Source organism: Piliocolobus tephrosceles, chromosome 21 (assembly GCF_002776525.5).
Source record: "Piliocolobus tephrosceles isolate RC106 chromosome 21, ASM277652v3, whole genome shotgun sequence".
NCBI lineage: Eukaryota > Metazoa > Chordata > Mammalia > Primates > Cercopithecidae > Piliocolobus > Piliocolobus tephrosceles.
This window is the reverse complement of record NC_045454.1, coordinates 30,334,127-30,352,576: the sequence shown is the minus strand read 5'-3', so window position 1 is coordinate 30,352,576 and position 18,450 is coordinate 30,334,127. Positions and strand designations below refer to the sequence as shown.

The 18,450-nt window shown below is 41.8% G+C and overlaps 1 protein-coding gene across 2 annotated transcripts in view; it reads right to left on the bottom strand.

Moving 5' to 3' along the window:
* Positions 1 to 18,450, bottom strand: part of LOC111529528 (zinc finger protein 724) — a 59,436-nt gene that overhangs the window by 18,609 nt on the left and 22,377 nt on the right. The window lies entirely within an intron of this gene.

Below are 18,450 nucleotides of genomic sequence, written 5' to 3'. Positions count from 1 at the left end.
AAAAAGGCATAATTTAAAAAATTCATAGAAGACTCTGATATATAGGAAAGAAATATTTTTCAGAGACCCTTGATTATCATAAGAATTTTTAAAAGTAGTTAAAACAAACTCATTTGTAGAGGACTATCTGCTTTTACAACTGAGCAGGCCATTCCTCCATTAACATTATAGTCCCGCTCTAGCAAATGAAGCTGGGCATTCCTCCTCTGCAAACAGGGAGGACAAAGGAGCCTACAAGACTGGCCTCAGTTGCAAATAGCAGACCCTGGGGGCTTGTTTATATGTAAACATCTTGGAAATTCAGAAAGTCAGGGAAAGATCAGAGAAACAATGTGTCTGGCGACCTGCTAACATTCCACAAACGAAGGTATAAAATAAAGCAGAGCGTGTCGTTCGGCGTGGCCGCCATGTTTGTCTTGTCTTGTGTTGTCTTGTGTGTTCATTCCTTTGTTCAGGAAACACGCGGACCCCAACACTCATTAGAGAGAAAAAACACAACTATAGAAGGCAAGGTTTGCAAGTACTAAACACATAGCATTCCAGGAGGCAGAGCGGACACAGCTCTTGATCTGAGACATGTTTAGCTGGAAAAAAAAGTGCCACTTTTTCCTCTATCTCCTCCTTCTCTGGGATTTATTTTCAGATGAGATTTTCTGGACTAATTACACCTGCATCGTGAGAACATTCCACCTGTTTCCATGCTATGACCATACCCACAGGCAGAAGGACCAAGATCCTCAGAAAAAGTCCACCCATTTCTGGGTGAATCTTCAGAAAAGATTCAGAAACAATGAAGTGAAAAATAGAAGTTTCTCCTTTCCTGTCCTTAGGTACCCTCCTCACCACAGACACCAGCAATTTCTGTTACAATAATGGTAGTATGGGCCATGCTGCCCTGTCTTTACTAAACCCAAACAGAACAGGCCCTGTGACCATCCTTCAGTGGAAAAGTAAAACATAACTCACATGAATGTATCTTGAACCCCTCATAGTTGATTCTGGCCTTACCTTAGAGTCACATGAGGCACTTAATTAAAACAACATAAACATGTCCACACAAAACAATAAACAGAACCTGTGAAGAGGGCACAAGTAAAGGGATTTCTAATAATTACACATGTAATCTGAGTGTCTACACCTAAGTAATCCACATTACTTAGAATGGCAAAAATGTCAATTAACTTTTGCACCAACCTAATAGAAGTTCATCCTGATGATAACCATTTAGCTAAGCATTGCCTTGCAATTTTTTTTTTTTTTTTTTTTAAGATGGTGTTTTGCTGTTGTCACCCAAGCTGGAGTGCAATGGCGCAATCTTTGCTCATCGCAACCTCCACCTCCTGGGTTCAAGAGATTCTTCAGCCTCAGCCTCCCAAGTAGCTAAGATTACAGGTACCTGCCACCATGCCCGGCTAATTTTTGTACTTTTAGTAGAGATGGGGTTTTACCATGTTGGACAGGCTGCTCTCGAACTCCTGACTTCAGGTGATCCACCCACCTCAGTCTCCCAAAATGCTGGGATACAGGCATAAGCCACCACGCCCAGTTGTCTTGTAATATTTAATAAGCATATAAATCACTTGGTAACTTTGGACCTTCCCTATGTAATTTGATTCTGTAGGTTTTCAAAGGGTTCATGAATGTGTGTTTTAAATAAGTCCCCTGTCAATGCTGATGTTGTTTCTTCTAGGCTCATCATTAGAATTAGTTAGAGAAGCAGGCACTGTCCCTTACACTCAGCACTCTTGCCACAACACAAATACTTCTGGCACAAATGAAGACAACTAATCTCCACCTTTAAGTATCATATTCTTTGCTGGTTCTGTAAAGTTTACAGAGGCAAAAGAAAGTAGCAACGCCTGTGCTCAAGAGTATGTCACAGAGCACTATGCTTGGAATAACACATTATGTGATTTAATTCTCATAACAAACTGGGAGTTAGCACAGATGTTTAATAATTCCCAGGATTTAGATTAAGGACTCAGCATTTTTATTTCATCTTTCGTTTCTGTGTCCTTGGTTTTCAAAAAAATGTATAGAATACTAAATATTGACAGATGAGAGAGATACAGAAAGAATTTAATGTAGTTTAAAGAAATTCTTATTGTGTTCATATTTATTTGTTTGTGACTTGTGGAGCAACTACTGGATCTGCAGGAATAGAAAACAAGTTGCTAAATAAAATGTCTCTTCAAGTATTGGTTTAATTTAAAAATTAAGATGCTAAAATACATACTTTATTTTTCCAATTTTATCTGCTTTCGCGTTTCAGAAAATTGTGAGCACCAGCTCTAAAAAATGTAACAGATTCACCAGTCAAAACTTCCAATCAGTCAGTTCTGTGGGGCCAGACTTCAAGGTGGGGCCAGACAAAATAAGAGGTAAAATGGCTGATCGCTACCCTGTGAAGTTTGTAGAAATCTGAAGTGACTGGAAGCCTGAGAGGAAAAGCCCCCTCTAGAGTAAAGTTTGGCTGGAACCGTATGTGTTTATATCATGTCTAGTAATTCTAGACAATGTTTGGAAAATATAATTAAAAGAAAAAATTTCTCCAGCCCTAGAGAAACTCCAAAATGATAGAACAGAAAGTAAACTATTTCATTACACAATTAAACCAGAATGTGACATGCATCACAGTCAATCTTCTTAAGAGATTGCAAAGACAAAAAGACACTCCCATAATTAGTCCACAAGTAAAAGAATTCACAGCACCATTTAATACATAGTTCATCCTAAATTCACCTGGTAATGGGGGAGGCGATCCGTGTATGCTAATTGGTTATACTCAATGACAAAATTAACTTTTCACATCCTCATGACAGGAGGTAATTTTGCAATTTACTAGACTCTGCTTGCCCTTTCCTGACAGCCAGTGTGTCCTCTCTTGACTCCTACCACAGGGCTCACAGCTGGCAGCTCACATCTTACATGAACCCCAACTGCCAGAGCAGCACTCCAGTCCCACATCAGGTAACCAAGCCTGAGCTGCAGGAGGAGAGCCTTCAGCCCTCCTAGGTAAAATTGCACCTTCACGATAATGGGAATGGGAGCAGTGTTTCAGCTTCAGTTTCTATTTATAATGGTGACATGAAAAAAAATACTGCTGGATTTTCAGCATGAGTCCACATAGAGAGTTCTCCCTGTGACAGCCCACCTCATTCACAGACACCATGGGATAGTAATAGGGCTTCTGAAACAGACACCCAAAGCACTGGAGAGAAAAATCGCTCTTCATCTTAGCAAAATTATATTGAGAGTACAAAAGAAGAGCATCTTTAAAAAAAAAACTCAGATTAGATATAAGATTGATCATGTTGGCCAGAAAATGTTCCCCCAAAATAAACGTCTCTCTAAACACCCAAACTGCACAGCCACTCTCAGCATGATAAGCACGAGTATTATGAAGAAAGGGGACATATCCTCAGCAAAATTTTATAAAATTTCTCTTTTATCTCTGCTGCTCTCTTGTCTCCTAGCCATTAAATGGGGGATTTATGTTGGAATACATCTGACAATTTCCAACAGCACTTTTTAGTTTTTTTTTTTTTTTTTTTTGAGACAGAGTCTTGCTCTCTCACATACGCTGGACTGTAGTGGCGTGACCTCAGCTCACTGCAACCTCTGCCTTCCAAGTTTAAGCAATTCTCCTTCCTCAGTCTCCCTGAGTAGCTAGAATTATAGGTGCCCACCACCACCCTCCGCTAATTTTTGTATTTTTAGTAGAGACAGGGTTTCACCATGTTAGCCAGGCTGGTCTCAAACTCCTGACCTCAAGTGATCTGTCTGCCTTGGCCTCCCAAAGTGCTAGGATTAAAGAGGTGAGCCACCGCACCCAGCCTTCACCAACACTTTTTGATGAAGAATCGGAATCTGACTTTGTTTATGTAGTAAAATATATTTGAGCTTACAACATAGCTAACTGAAAAGCTACTACATTTCTTGCATGGTCACATTACCCATCACGTTTATTTGTACTGTAATAGAAGTATTCAAGTTTAGTGAAATAAAAGACACTGAAATCATGCTTACCTACATCTATTGGGTAAATTAATATGCATGTCAGGCTAATATCTACCACAACAATTTTGTAGTGATTTTTTTTGGATATTAGATATAAAAATCTAAGCATAAATAATTTTAATGTATCAGTAATAATTTAGAATTTTTAAAAATTTTCTGTAACCACAATTTAGTTAAAATACTTTATATTTCAAAAGTATGACTAATATTAAAATGACTAAGACATTCATCCTAAATATTGTGGTCTTATATTCATACTATTGTAGAAAATACCATACAATTTAGGGTGGGCACAGTGGCTCAGGCCCGTAACCCTAGCTACTCAGGAGGCTGAGGTGGGAGAATCGTTTGAACCCAGGAGGTGGACGTTGCAGTGAGCTGAAATCATGCCACTGCACTCCAGCATGGGCAACAGAGCAAGACTCTGTCTAAAAAAAAAAAGAAAATACTGTATAATGCATATGAAGGCAAGTTGTCTACAAACACTACACATAACCATGCTAATTGTTTTGAAGTAGTAAATAGGAACCAAAGCATAACCACTGACTCCACTGTTGAGTTTATACACAGAACTGTTCTTTCTTTTGCAGTGTAAGTACTTCAGCCTGCAAATATTGGATAATTACCTTGGATAATCAGTTTTTTGGTCAAAGAAACTTCCTCAGCATCTTTTAGTCTTTATCATTCTGTATTGCTAAGTTTAATCCTATCTTTGTGCTCCACTTTTTGTGTGCTCTTAAAATAAGTTTCTAAACAAATCTGTATCTACTTTAAGAGACTGAAAAAAAAAAACACACCTTTGGGGTCAGGCTCGGTGGCTCACGCCTGTAATCCCAGCACTTTGGGAGGTCGAGGTGGGCGGATCACGAGGTCAGGAGATCGAGACCATCCTGGCTAACATGGTGAAGTCCCATCTCTACTAAAAATAAAAAATTAGCCAGGCGTGGTGGCGGGCGCCTGTAGTCCCAGTTACTCCGGAGGCTGAGGCAGGAGAATGGTGTGAACGTGGGAAGCGGAGGCTGCAGTGAGCCGAGATCACGCCGTTGCACTCCAGCCTGGGCGACAAGAGCAAGATTCCGCCTTAGAAAAAAAAAAAAACTTTGCCAAAGCAAAAACACTGCAATGATTCTGCGGTCCTAGATACCTACATAGACAATCCTGAGACAGAAAGAATGACAAAAGGTTTCTTTAGCTGTAAATATGATTTACGTGTATTTCATTTTTTTTTTTTTTTATTATACTTTAAGTTCTAGGGTACATGTGCATAACGTGCAGGTTACATATGTATACATGTGCCATGTTGGTGTGCTGCACCCATCAACTCGTCAGCACCCATCAATTCATCATTTATATCAGGTATAACTCCCCAATGCAATCCCTCCCCCCTCCCCCCTCCCCACGTGTATTTCAAAAAAGCAGAGAATATCTACATATAATCAAAATGCTTCAATCAAGAGAGATGAACGGCCGGGCGCGGTGGCTCAAGCCTGTAATCCCAGCACTTTGGGAGGCCGAGACGGGCGGATCACGAGGTCAGGAGATCGAGACCATCCTGGCTAACCCGGTGAAACCCCGTCTCTACTAAAAAATACAAAAAACTAGCCGGGCGAGGTGGCGGGCGCCTGTAGTCCCAGCTACTCCGGAGGCTGAGGCAGGAGAATGGCGTAAACCTGGGAGGCGGAGCTTGCAGTGAGCTGAGATCCGGCCACCGCACTCCAGCCCGGGAGACAGAGCCAGACTCCGTCTCAAAAAAAAAAAGAGAGAGAGGAACAAAATATCCTCCCTTATTATGAGGTAAGAAAATAAAGACTAATATACATTAGTAGTTAGTAATTATTAATATTATTAATGATTAATAAATTAATAAAATATAGAAATATAAATTTCTAATTTATATTTTCTCCCATAACAGCCAAATCTCGACCAGGCACGGTAGCTCATGCTTTTAATCCCTGCACTTTACGATGCCGAGGTGGTTAGATCACTTGAGGTCAGGAGACCAGCCTGGCCATCACGGTGAAGCCCTGTTTCTACTAAAAATACAAAATTAGCCAGGCGTGGTGGCATGCGCCTGTAATCCCAGCCACTAAGGAGGCTGAGGCAGGAGAATTGCTTGAATCCAGGAGGCAGAGGTTGCAGTGAGCTGACATCGTGCCACTGCACTCCAGCCTGGGCGTCAGAGTGAGACTCCATCTCAAACCAAAAACAAAAACAGCTAAATCTCTGGACAGGTTCTTGATCTCTTGGACATCTGAATTTCAGTAGACTCTAGGTTTAGGCATCTAAGGAGCAGCCTTGGGCACACTAAAGAAAAAAGCAGAAGACAGAAAGGTGTTCTAAAAAAATCCACGAGTGCATATGAATAATTAGAGACCTATGAAGAGAGTTGGATTCTGACACAATAATAGTGGGAGACTACAACACCCCACAGACACTATTAGTCAGATCACTGGAGCAAAAAAATAACAAAGATATCAGGACCTAAACTCAACATTTGACCAAATAGTCCTAACTGGCACCTATAGAACTGTTCACCTGAAATCAACACAGTATACATTCTTCTCATCACCACGTCACATACTCACATACAAAATTGACCACACAATCAGAAATAAAACAGTCCTCAGCAAATTCAATTTTCCCAAAGTCATACCAAACACACACTTAGGCCACAGCTTGGCAAAAATATCATTGAATACAAAGAAAACCACTTCAAATTATACAATGACATGGAAATTTAAAAACGTTCACTTGAATGACTTTTGGATAAATAATAAAGCAGAAATCAGTAAGTTCTTTGACACAAATAAGAACAAAGATACACAAACCAGAATCGCTACAACACAGCCAAGACAGTGTTAAGAAGAAAATTTATAGCACTAACTACTCACATCAAAAACTCAGAAATCAATTTAAATACATAACATCATAAATAAATGAATGAGGCCGGGTACGGTGGCTCACTCCTGTAATCTCAACACTTTGGGAGGCCAAGGAAGGCGAATCACTTGAGTTCAAGACCAGCCTGGGAGGTAAAACCTTGTCTCTACTAAAAACACAAAAATTAGACGGGCATGGTGGCACTCGCCTGTCATCTCAGCTACTCAGGAGGCTGAGGCAGGAGAATCCCTTGAACCCGGGAGGCAGAGGTTGCTGTGAGCCAAGATTGTGCCATTGCACTCCAGGCTAGGCAACACAGCAAGACTGTTTCAATCAATCAAGCAAGCAAGCGAGCAAGAGAAAACCAACTCCCAAGCTAGCAGCAGACAAGAAATAACCAAAATTAGATCTGAACTGAAGGAGATTTAGATATGAAAAGTCATAGAAAATATCAAGTAATCCAGGAGTTAAATCTTTGAAAAAAATTAAGAAGATAAACCACTAGCAAGATTAGTGAAGAATAGACGATCCAAATAAACACAATTAAAAATGACAACAGAGGGTCAGGTGCCTTGGCTCACACCTGTAATCCTAGCACTTTGGAAGGCCAAGGCAGGTGGATCACCTGAGGTCAGGAGTTCGAGACCAACCAGCCTGGCCAACAGGTTGAAACCTCATCTCTACTAAAAATACAAAGATTACCCAGGCGAGGTGGCGCACACCTGTAGTCCCAGCTACTTTGGAGGCTGAGGCAGGAGAATTACTTGAACCCGGGAGGCAGAGGTTGCCTGGGTGACAGAGAGAGACTCTGTCTCAAAAAAAAGAGAGAAGGACAAACCCAAAAAGGATGAAAACTGAGAATGGCACTAAGGCCCAGAGTTTTGGTCACACTCTGACCAAAAAGGGAAACAATTTTAAACAAAATTATTGGAGGACACTATTCTGGACTGAGCTTGTGCACTAGGTTCAAACAGACAAACCTAACCAAAATGGTGTCACTCATGCTTAAATGTGACATAATGGAACTGAACATTTAAGGAAAGAGGTAGATCCTAAAACAGACCAGGTTTTTTCTGTCTTTTGTGTGGGGAAAAGAAAGATCAGACTGTTACTGTGTCTATGTAGAAAGAAGTAGACATAAGAGACTCCATGAGTTTTGTACTAAGAGAAATTCTTTTGTCTTGAGATGTTGTTAATCTGTAACCTTAGCCTTAACCTTGTGCCCCCAGAGACATGTGCTGTGCTGACTTAAGGTCTAATGGATTTAGGACTGTGCAGGATGTGCTTTGTTAAAAAAGTGCTTGAAGGCAGTATGCTTGTTAAAAGTCATCGTTGTTCTTTTGTTCTTTAATCTCAAGTACCTAGGGACACAACACACTGCGGAAGGCTACAGGGACCTTTGCCTAGGAAAGACAGGTATTGTCCAAGGTTTTTCCCTATGTGATAGCCTGAGATATGGCCTCGTGGGAAGGGAAAGACCTGACCCATCCCCCTGGCCCGATATCCCCGTCCCCTGGCCTGACACCCATAAAGAGTCTGTGCTGAGGAAGATTAGTAAAAGAGGAAGGCCTCTTTGCAGGTGAGATAAAAGGAAGGCATCTGTCTTCTGCTTGTCCCTGGGAATAGAATGTCTTGGTGTAAAACCCAATCGTATGTTCTATTCACTGAGATAGGAGAAACTGTCTTAGGGCTGGAGGTGAGACAAGCTGGCAGCAATCCCGCTCTTTATTCTAAGGTTGGTCTCACCAGACATGCTGGCAGCAATACTGCTCTTTATTGCACCAAGATGCGAAATGTTTGAGATGCGAGATGTTTCTGTGCGTGCACATCAAGGCACAGCACCTTTCTTTAAACTTATTTATGACACAGAGACCTTTGTTCAGAGGCTCTCCCCACTATTACCCTATTACACTATTACCCTATTGTCCTGCCAGATCATTATCTGGAAGAGATCATGATCAATAAATGCTGAGGGAACTCAGACACCAGTGCCAGAGGGAGGATGCGGGTCCTCCTTATACTGAGCAGCACCAGTCCCCTAGGCACACTTTTCTTTCTCTATACTTTGTCTCTGTATTTTACTTCTTTTCTCAGTCTCTGGTCCCACCTGACGAGAACCCACAGATTGTGGAGGGGCTGGCCCCCTTCATTTTGTAAACAGATTTAAGCACAGATTTAAGCACATAATTGCTTAAACCAGGAAGGTGACAGTTGCAGTAATCTGAGATCATTCCACTGCACTCAAGCCTAGGTGACAGAGTGAGATTCCGCCTAAAAAAAAAAAAAAAAAAAAAAAAAAAGGACAACAGGGACAACAGGGGCCAGGCACAGTGGCTCATGCCTGTAATCCCAGCACTTTGGGAGGCCAAGGCAGGTGTATCACCTGAGGGCAGGAGTTCGAGACCAGCCTGACCAACATGGTGAAACCCCCATCTCTACTAAAAATACAAAAATTAGGCCAGGTGTGGTGGCATACACCTGTAATCCCAGCTACTTGAAAGGCTGACGTAGGAGAATTGCTTAAACCCCGGAGGCAGAGGTTGCAGAGACAAGATCACGCCACTGTACTCCAGCCTGGGCAACAGAGTGAGACTCCATCTCATTAAAAAAAAAAAAAAAAGACGGCAGGGACATTACCACTGACCCCACAAAAATACAAATAGCTATTGAAGTTTACTATAGACACCTCTATACACAAAAATAGAAAATCTAAAGGAAATGGATAAATTTCTAGACAAATAAATTCTCTCAAGACTAAACAAGTTGAAGCCCTAAATAGATCAATAACAAGCTCCAAAATTAAGTTAGTAGTAAATAGGCTACCAACTAAAAAAACCCAACACCAGAAAATTCACAGCTGAATTCTACCAAGTGTAAAAAGACAAGCTGATACAATGCCTTCTAAAATTATTACAAAAAATTAAGGGACTTCTCCCCAGCTTTTTATATAACAGCATCATTCTGATACCAAAACCTGGCAGAGACAAAACAAAGAAAACTTCAGGCTAATATCCTTGACGACCATTGCTGCAAAATGCTCAACAAAATATGGCAAACCAAATGTAGCAGCACATCAAAAAGCTAATCCACTACAATCAAGTAGGCTTTATCGCTGGAATACAAGGTTGGTTCAACATACAAAAAAAAAAAAAAATCAATAAATCTGATTCATCACATAAACAGAACTAAAGAACCACAAAATTATCTCAATAGATGCAGAAAAAACTTTCAATAAAATGTAACATTGTCCATGTATAAAACCCTCAACAAACTAGGCACTGAAGATACATACTTCAAAATAATGAGTTATCCATAACAAATTCGGCCGGGTGCGGGGGCTCACACCTGTAATCTCAGCACTTTGGGAGGCCGAGGTGGGTGGATCATGAGAGGTCAGGAGATTGAGACCATCCTGGCTAACATGGCGAAACCCCGTCTCTACTAAAAATACAAAAAAAAAAAAATTAGCTGGGCGCGGTGGTGGGTGCCTGTAGTCCCAGCTCCTCGGGAGGCTGAGGCAGGAGAATGGCGTGAACCTGGCAGGCAGAGCTTGCAGTGAGCCGAGATCACACCACTGCACTACAGCCTGGGTGACAGAGTGAGACTCCGTCTCAAAAAACAAAAAAACCAAAAAAATATAAAAAAAAAAAAAAAAAAAATATATATATATATAAATAAAAAAATAAAATAAAATAGAATAAAGTAAATAAAATAAAATAGAAATGAGTTATCTATGACAAATCCAAAGCCAACATACTAAATGGACACAAGCTGAAAGCATTCCTTCTGAAAACTGGCACAAGATAAGGATGCCTTTTCTCACTGCTCCTATTCAACAGAGAATTGGAAGTCCTGGCTAGAGAAATCAAGCAAGAGAAAGAAGTAAAATTCACCCAAACAGGAAGGGAGGAAATCAAACTATCCCTGTTTTCAGATGACATGATTCAGTATCTAGAAAACCCTATAGTCTTGGCAGAAATGCTCTATAAACTGACAACTTCTGCAAAGTTTCAAAATACAAAACAAAGGTGCAGAAGTAAGTAGCACTTCTACATATCAACATCCAAGCCAAAAGCCAAATCAAAAACACAATCCCATTCAAAAATGCCACAAAAAGAAGGTTATCTAGAAATACAGCTAACCAGGGAGGTGAAAGACCTCTAGGACAACAATTACAAAACACTGCTCAAAGAAGTTAAAGATGACACAAATACAAAACTATTTCATGGTCATGGACAGAGAAATCAGTATCATTAAAATGGCCATACTGACCAGGCATGATGGCTCATGCCTGTAATCCCAGAACTTTGGGAGGCTGAGGCAGGCAGATTGCCTGAGATTAGGAGTTTGAGACCAGTCAAGACAACATAAAGAAACCCAATTTCTACAAAAAATACTAAAAGAAAAATTAGCTGGGCATGGTGGCGTATTCCTGTAGTCCCATACCTGGGAGCCTGAGGTAGGAGGACTGTTTGATCCCAGAATGTTAAGGCTGCAGTGAGCCAAGATCATGCCACTGCACTCCAGCCTGGGTGACAGAATGAGACCCTGTCTCTTCATGAAATAAAATAGAAAAAAAAATTTTTTTCTAATGACAATACAGGAGTGGGCGCGGTGGTTCACATCTGTAATCCCAGTATTTTGGGAGGCCGAGTTGGTGGATCACGAGGTTAGGAGTTCAAGACCAGCCTGGCCAACATGGTGAAACTCCCCCCCCCCGCTACTGAAAATACAAAAATTAGCTGGGCTTGGTGGCACGTGCCTGTAATCCCAGCTACTTGGGAGGCTGAAGCAGGAAAACGGCTTGAACCCAGGAGGCAGATGCTGCAGTGAGCCAAGATTATGCTATTGCACTATAGCCTGGGCGACAGAGCGAGACTCATCTCAAAAATAATAACAACAATACAGGCCAGGCGCAGTGGCTCACACCTGTAATCCCAGCACTTTGGGAGGCTGAAGCAGGTGGATCACCTGAGGTCAGGAGGTCAAGACAAGCCCGACCAACACGACGAAACCTCAGCTCTATTAAAAATACAAAATTAGCCAGGCGTGGTGGCACATGCCTGTAATCTGTTACTCGGGAGGCTGAGGCAGAAGAATCACTTGAACCTGGGAGGCAGAGGTTGCAGTGAGGCGAGATCGTGCCACTGCACTCCAGCCTGAGTGACAGAGCGAGAGTCCGCCTCAAAAAAAAAAAAAAAGTAAACTAATGCAGAAAGAGAAAACCAAATGCACTATCTCATTTTTAAGTAAGAGCTAAATAATAAGAACACATGGATGCAAAGAGGGGAAAAACAGACACAGGCCTAGTTGAGGTTGGCAGGACAAAGACCTGTTTGGGCCGGGCGCAGTGGCTCATGCCTGTAATACCAGCACTTTGGGAGGCCGAGTTGGGAAGATCACCTGAGGTCAGGAATTCGAGACCAGCCTGGCCAACATGGTGAAACCCTATCTCTACTGAAAATATAAAAATTAGCTGGGCGTGATGGCAGGCACCTGTAATCCCAACTACTTGGGAGGCTGACGCAAGAGAATCACTTGAACCCAGGAGGCGGAGGCTGCAGTGAACGGAGATCACACCATTGCACCCCAGCCTGGACAACAGCGAAACTCCATCTCAAAAAATAAAAAATAAAAACAATTAAATAATACTAATAAAAAAATACCCATTTGGTGTTATGCTTAGTGCCTCAGTGAAAAAATAATCTACATCAAACTTTCATGATACAATTTTACCTATGTAATAACCTACATGTGTACCTCTGAACTAAAATTAAAAGTTGAAAGGAAAAAACTCTATGGGTGGGGGTAAGTGCAATATGTAAGCTGAAAAATCGGTTTGTGCTATTTATTTCTAGGTCCATGCAGGCACGTGAGATTATGAACAAGTGGCCCAGAACCCTAAATTGGTGGGGAAAACAGGTTGCTGCTGCAGATTCAGTGTCTGGGGAACGGGAATATGCCAGGAGACTTGAAGACACTTTTGTAGGATTTTTGCAAGAAATGCTAGAATCAAAAATGCTGTGAAGTTCCCGAGGGTGGTGCCTTGTCCTGAGAGGGGTGTGGATGCATCAGTGTCTAGTGGGCATGATTGTGAGTCGGTGGGAATCCTGTGGTGGCAGCTGTGGAAAGAGAAGGTCTGTCATCAGAGCTTCTCTTTCCTCTAAATTTTCAGTCCTCTCTCACTCTAAGAGGAGACCTGGAATCAGAAAACAATGGGCAGTGTGACAGCCAGTACACAGGCGAGTAGAGCCTCCCATTCCCAGACACTCTGAGTTTTACTCCAGGCCAGGCCTTAATGACATTTTTATTCTGGCACAAAATCTATAGAGTTTGCTGAATACCAAGCAACTCTCCAACACCAATTCTTTGTCTAACATTCAAATTCTGACACCACCCAGAGTCAGCACTGACCTTGATTCAGGGCTTGGTCTCAAAATACTGTTCTTACTACAGATGCCAGTAACAAACCCCATGGGCCCATTTATGCTTCCAAATTATGAGCCCATTATGAGCTACTGTTTAAAAATTCAGGACTCCCATAAACTTGCTCAAGTTCAATAACTTAACAGTGCTATACACAGAACTCAGAAAAACACTGTAGTTATGTTGACTGATTATAAAAGATACAACCCAAAAAAAGTCAAATGAAAGAAATGTGTAAGACAAAGAAAAGAGGTTGGCATAAGTAATCCTGGTAAATGGCTATAATTAATAACATTCTCCATCTTTTGTGTGCTCCAGAAACAGTTTATGGAAAGAAACACATATCCCATTATGACTTAGATGATGCACTCTTTTCTTACCTATCACATAGCCAGACATAGACTCTGCCCATTTTCTTCTTCTTCTCTTAGAAAAATCAGCTGAATTTGTCTTCAGTGATCAAAATAAAATACTACTTAATCAAACTTAAGTTTATCTCCTTCCCACAGCTCCTGAGCTTTGAGCTACCCTCAGTCTGAGCCAACGTACAAACCCATTATATGCTCCTCCTAAGAACATGCTAAACATTCTCTGACTTAGAATCTGATTTTTTCACCCTCCGTTTGCCATTCCCCTCCCACTTTGTTTCTAATCTTGGTTGTTCCTTTCTATGAAGAAAAGGTACCCTTGTCTGCCTAACCTTTAAGATCCTTAAAGATCTTATAGTTGGTACTTTCTCCTGTTGCAATACTCCTTTGGAACTTAATTTTTTAATACAAATCTAACTTTGTTTTATTTTTATAAGTCTAGAAACTGCCTCAAAGCAAGAACAACTTTATCTTCAGTAAGATCCTTTCGGTCCCGTTCCATCTTAATCTTAACTGCAACTTCCTGTGGGTCTCCAGCTTTCCAGGGCTCTGTAGCTTCTCTCCAGATAAAAGGCTTCTTCCAAGGCTGGAGTGAACAGGCTAGGAAATCTGCAGGGGAGGCTCCCCAGGCCTTTAATAACCTCCTTTTGCAGGCTCAATATGAGCCTTTAACTTGGAGTCACTGGGCTCAAGTTTTAATTTTCAAGTAAGAGTTATTCACTCAAGTTTTGAAACTAAGTGTTTGAAAAATCCAGTAGAATCACTCAAACACAGTGCTCATACAAAAGAAAAAAAATTTAAGGTGCTTACATTTTATACCTCAACAAGAAAAGCAAAATAATCTATTTCTTTCAGACAATAAATGTACTACTTTATTATCTCCATTATGAATCATGTAGTAAACAATTAGTCATATGGGGACACTTCTAGGAGGTACCTACCAAGTTTTATCTCATAAAATTTAGCATTGGCCAGGCGTGGTAGATCACACGTGTAATCCCAGCACTTTGGGAGGACGAAGTGGGCAGATCACAAGGTCAGGAGTTCAATAACAAACAGCCTGGCCAACCTGCTGAAGCCCCCGTCTCTACTAAAAATACAAAAATTAGCTGAGAGTGGTGGCGTGCACCTGTATTCCCAGGTATGCTGGAGGCTGAGGGAGAACTGCTTAAACCCGGGAGTCGGAGGTTGCCGTGAGCCAAGATCGCGCCATTGCACTCCAGCCTGGGCGACAGAGCAAGACTCTGTCTCAGGGGGAAAAAAAATTAGCATGAAACTCATACATCAAGATTACAAGATATAGAACAGAGATATTCACTCTCAGAAACTTACCCTGCAACAAGAGGAACTGATGTTTTTATGAATCTATTTAACTCAGCAATTATCTACCACATTTCTTGTGAAATGTGAATGAACACACATTTTCTTGTGTATTCATTTTCTACAGCCAAAATAGGAGATTTTCCTTATTCTTTTCCTTGATAGCTCTCTAAAAGCTAACTCTTTTTGAAATTGTTTGAAAACACCCAGGCATAAAAACACACCTGAGAAGGCTGGGCACGGTGACTCACCCCTGTAATCCCAGCACTTTGGGAGGCCGAAGTGGGCGGATTACCTGAGGTCAGGAGTTCAAGATCAGCCTGGCCAACATGGTGAAACACCATCTCTACCAAAAATACAAAAATTAGCTGGGCATGGTGGCGTGTACCTGTAATCCCAGCTACTCAGGAGGCTCAGGCAGGATAATCGCTTAAACCCGGGAGTCAGAGGCTGCAGTGAGCTAAGATCATGCTACCGTACTCCAGCATGGGCAACAAAACGAGACTCTATTTCAAAAAATAAAAAACACACCTGAGAAAATTTCTAAACTCACATTGGGGAAAAAAAAATGAGAATTTTTAACAATGGAATATATGATTAGATATTTTTTGAAACCCGCCTATTTTATGTTTTTGTAGATTATTTTCTTACCTTTCAAGCTCTACTAATAAAATACAATTTACAGTTAAAAGAGTCAATATAAGTGAATAGATCTTTTCAAGGTGACAAAACAAAGGAGTGGCAGTGCTGATTAGAAAACCAATGTGTCTGACCCATGTGTCAAGTCAGGCCATCCAATTCCTGGAGAGATTCTCCCACCCCATCCTGCTCACTTAAGTGCCCAGTGACCACCCTCTCAGGAGACACTGCATTACGCCCCAATGAGTGCCCCAAATGCATTTTACTTGGCAAGTTCTTATACTATCTCACTGAGGTCAGGTTTTTTTCTGTCTTTGGGGATACGATTTTTTTTCACAAATCTTAGAGAATCCGGGTGGCACAAATTATTTCTGTTTTCCCCTCAATACCAGCATCTGATCACTGACCAGCAATGTGTCTCCAAGAAATGAAAGCTGGCTTGGATAAAAATAATCTTAATGTCTCAGAGGGTTAGGTTTTCAAAGGAAGAATACACCAGGAGATTCCTCTAAGCCCCAGGGCATTTACCGGCTTCCTTGAGAGGCTACACTCCATACCTCAGCTTGTTCTATAAGAGAAAATGACCCAAGAGCTAATATTAACTCTAGCAGACAGATACGGTGGGTATTTTGGTTTATTCTGACAGTACAGGACCAGGAAAAAACTAAAGGGTGGCTGAGGACACATCACCTCATAAAGTTTCCAAAAAACATTGACCCCTAAAACATGATCTCTGTGCTCAGGAAGATAAAAGGAAAAGAGGTACAGATTTTTTACAATACAGTGTCAGGAGATTACTCTTTGCTTTCTTCTCATGGAAAATATTTAAAAACAGAAAATAAATTTTTAAAATGTTTTCAATGTGTTGTCGGTAAATAATTAAAATACAGTATGAAAAACGTACACTAAAGGACAAATAGTTCATAATGTGAATTAGGGAGAGAAAGTTAACAGTTCCTTGAAGTAAAATACTAAATTTTCAGTTCTTGAGATTGTCAGAACTGGAAATTTACTATGCATTTTTACTTCAAACCAGAGTTAGGCTGGAGGTAAGGAGAACTGGGGAATACACAGGAGACTCTGCTTGGAACACTTATAAAAAATGTAGGGGAAAATCAGTCCTCTGTGGAGTATGAAAATAGTTAAGTGGCAGGCAATTAGTCTGAGGTGGAAATCTAGGCCCTAGATTCCTGCTTTGAAAAAAATCTAACTCAAATGCATTTTTTTTTTTTTGTAAATTACTACATTAGAGGAAACAAAATTCAGGCTTAACTAACTACAAACTGTCAATTAAGCTCCAATTACATAACGAGGAAATTAGTACCCTCAAGGTGAAAATTAAGAAACTAAGAAACTGAGGCGGGGAGCGCTGGCTCACGCCTGTAATCCTACCACTTAGGGAGGCCGAGGCCGGTGGATCGCCTGAGGTCAGGAGGCTGAGACCAGCCTGTCCAACATAGAGAAATTCTGTCTCTACTAAAAATATAAAAATTAGCTGAGCGTGGTGGCAGGAGCCTGTAATTCCAGCTACTCCGGAAGCTGAGGCAGGAGAATCGCTTGAACCTGGGAGGCGAAGGTTGCAGATCCTACCACTGCACTCCAGCTTGGGCGTCAGTGCAGGACTCCGTTAAAAAAAAAAAAAAAAAAAACCTAAAAAGAAGAGGAGAGAAACAAAGACAGGAAGACAGAAAAAACATAACTGTATCTAACCAATTATTGAATTTGGGATTTTTGCATCATGCACCTTATAAAAGTCTTTCAAGCCCCTCTTATGAACCAAAAACTACAACCCACAGGGGTGATCTAAAATTTTTGAACCACTCTTTGATGAAATTATTTAATATTTTTGCGGAGACTACCATTTTTTTTGTTTATGTTTTTTTGAGACAGTCTTACTCTGTCGCTCAAGCTGGAGTGCAGTGGCGCGATCTTGGCTCACTGCAACCTCCTCCCGGTCCAAGCGATTCTCTCGCCTTAGCCTCCCGACTAGCTGGGATTATAGGCATGCGCCACTATGCTCGGCTTTTTTTTTTTTTTTTTTTTTTTTTGAGACGGAGTCCCGCTCTGTCACCCAGGCTGGAGGGCAAATGGCGCGATCTCGGCTCACTGCAACCTCCGCCTCCCGGGTTCAAGTGATTTTCCTGCGTCAGCCTCTTGAGTAGCTGGGATTACAGGACCGCGCCACCACGCCAGGCTAATTTTTTGTATTTCTAGTAGAAACGGGATTTCACCATGTTGGTCAGGCTGATCTTGAACTCCTGACCTCGTGATCCACGTGCCTCAGTATCCCAAAGTGCTAGGATTATAGGTATGGGCCACTGCGCCAGGCTAATTTTTGTATTTTAGTAGAGACGGGGTTTCGCCATGTTGGCCAGGCTGGTCTCGAACTCCTGGCCTCTGGCGATCCGCCTGCCTTGTACTCTCGAAGTGCTGGGATTACAGTCGTGAACCAACGCGCCCTGCCTCCCATAAATTTTTAATAGGGCGAAAGATGAACTGGAAACGCAGCGGACTAAAGCTCTTCCCATTCATGAACCCGCACCCCGAGTCAGGATTCTCCCGACTACCCACCCGTGGCCCCGCACAATCCGGGAGAGACGCGGCGCTGCGGGTGCAGAACTACCCAGAGGGTTCCAGGTCTGGGCACAGTCACTGCGCTGGGAACAGACAAGACGCCCGGGGGCCCGGCTATCAGCGCAGCCGCCATCTTATGGCTGAAGGGGACTGAGGCCGAGCTGGGTAAGGAGAACTCGGGGCGCAGTTTGCGGAGATGACTGAGGTGAGGCCCGAGTCCACC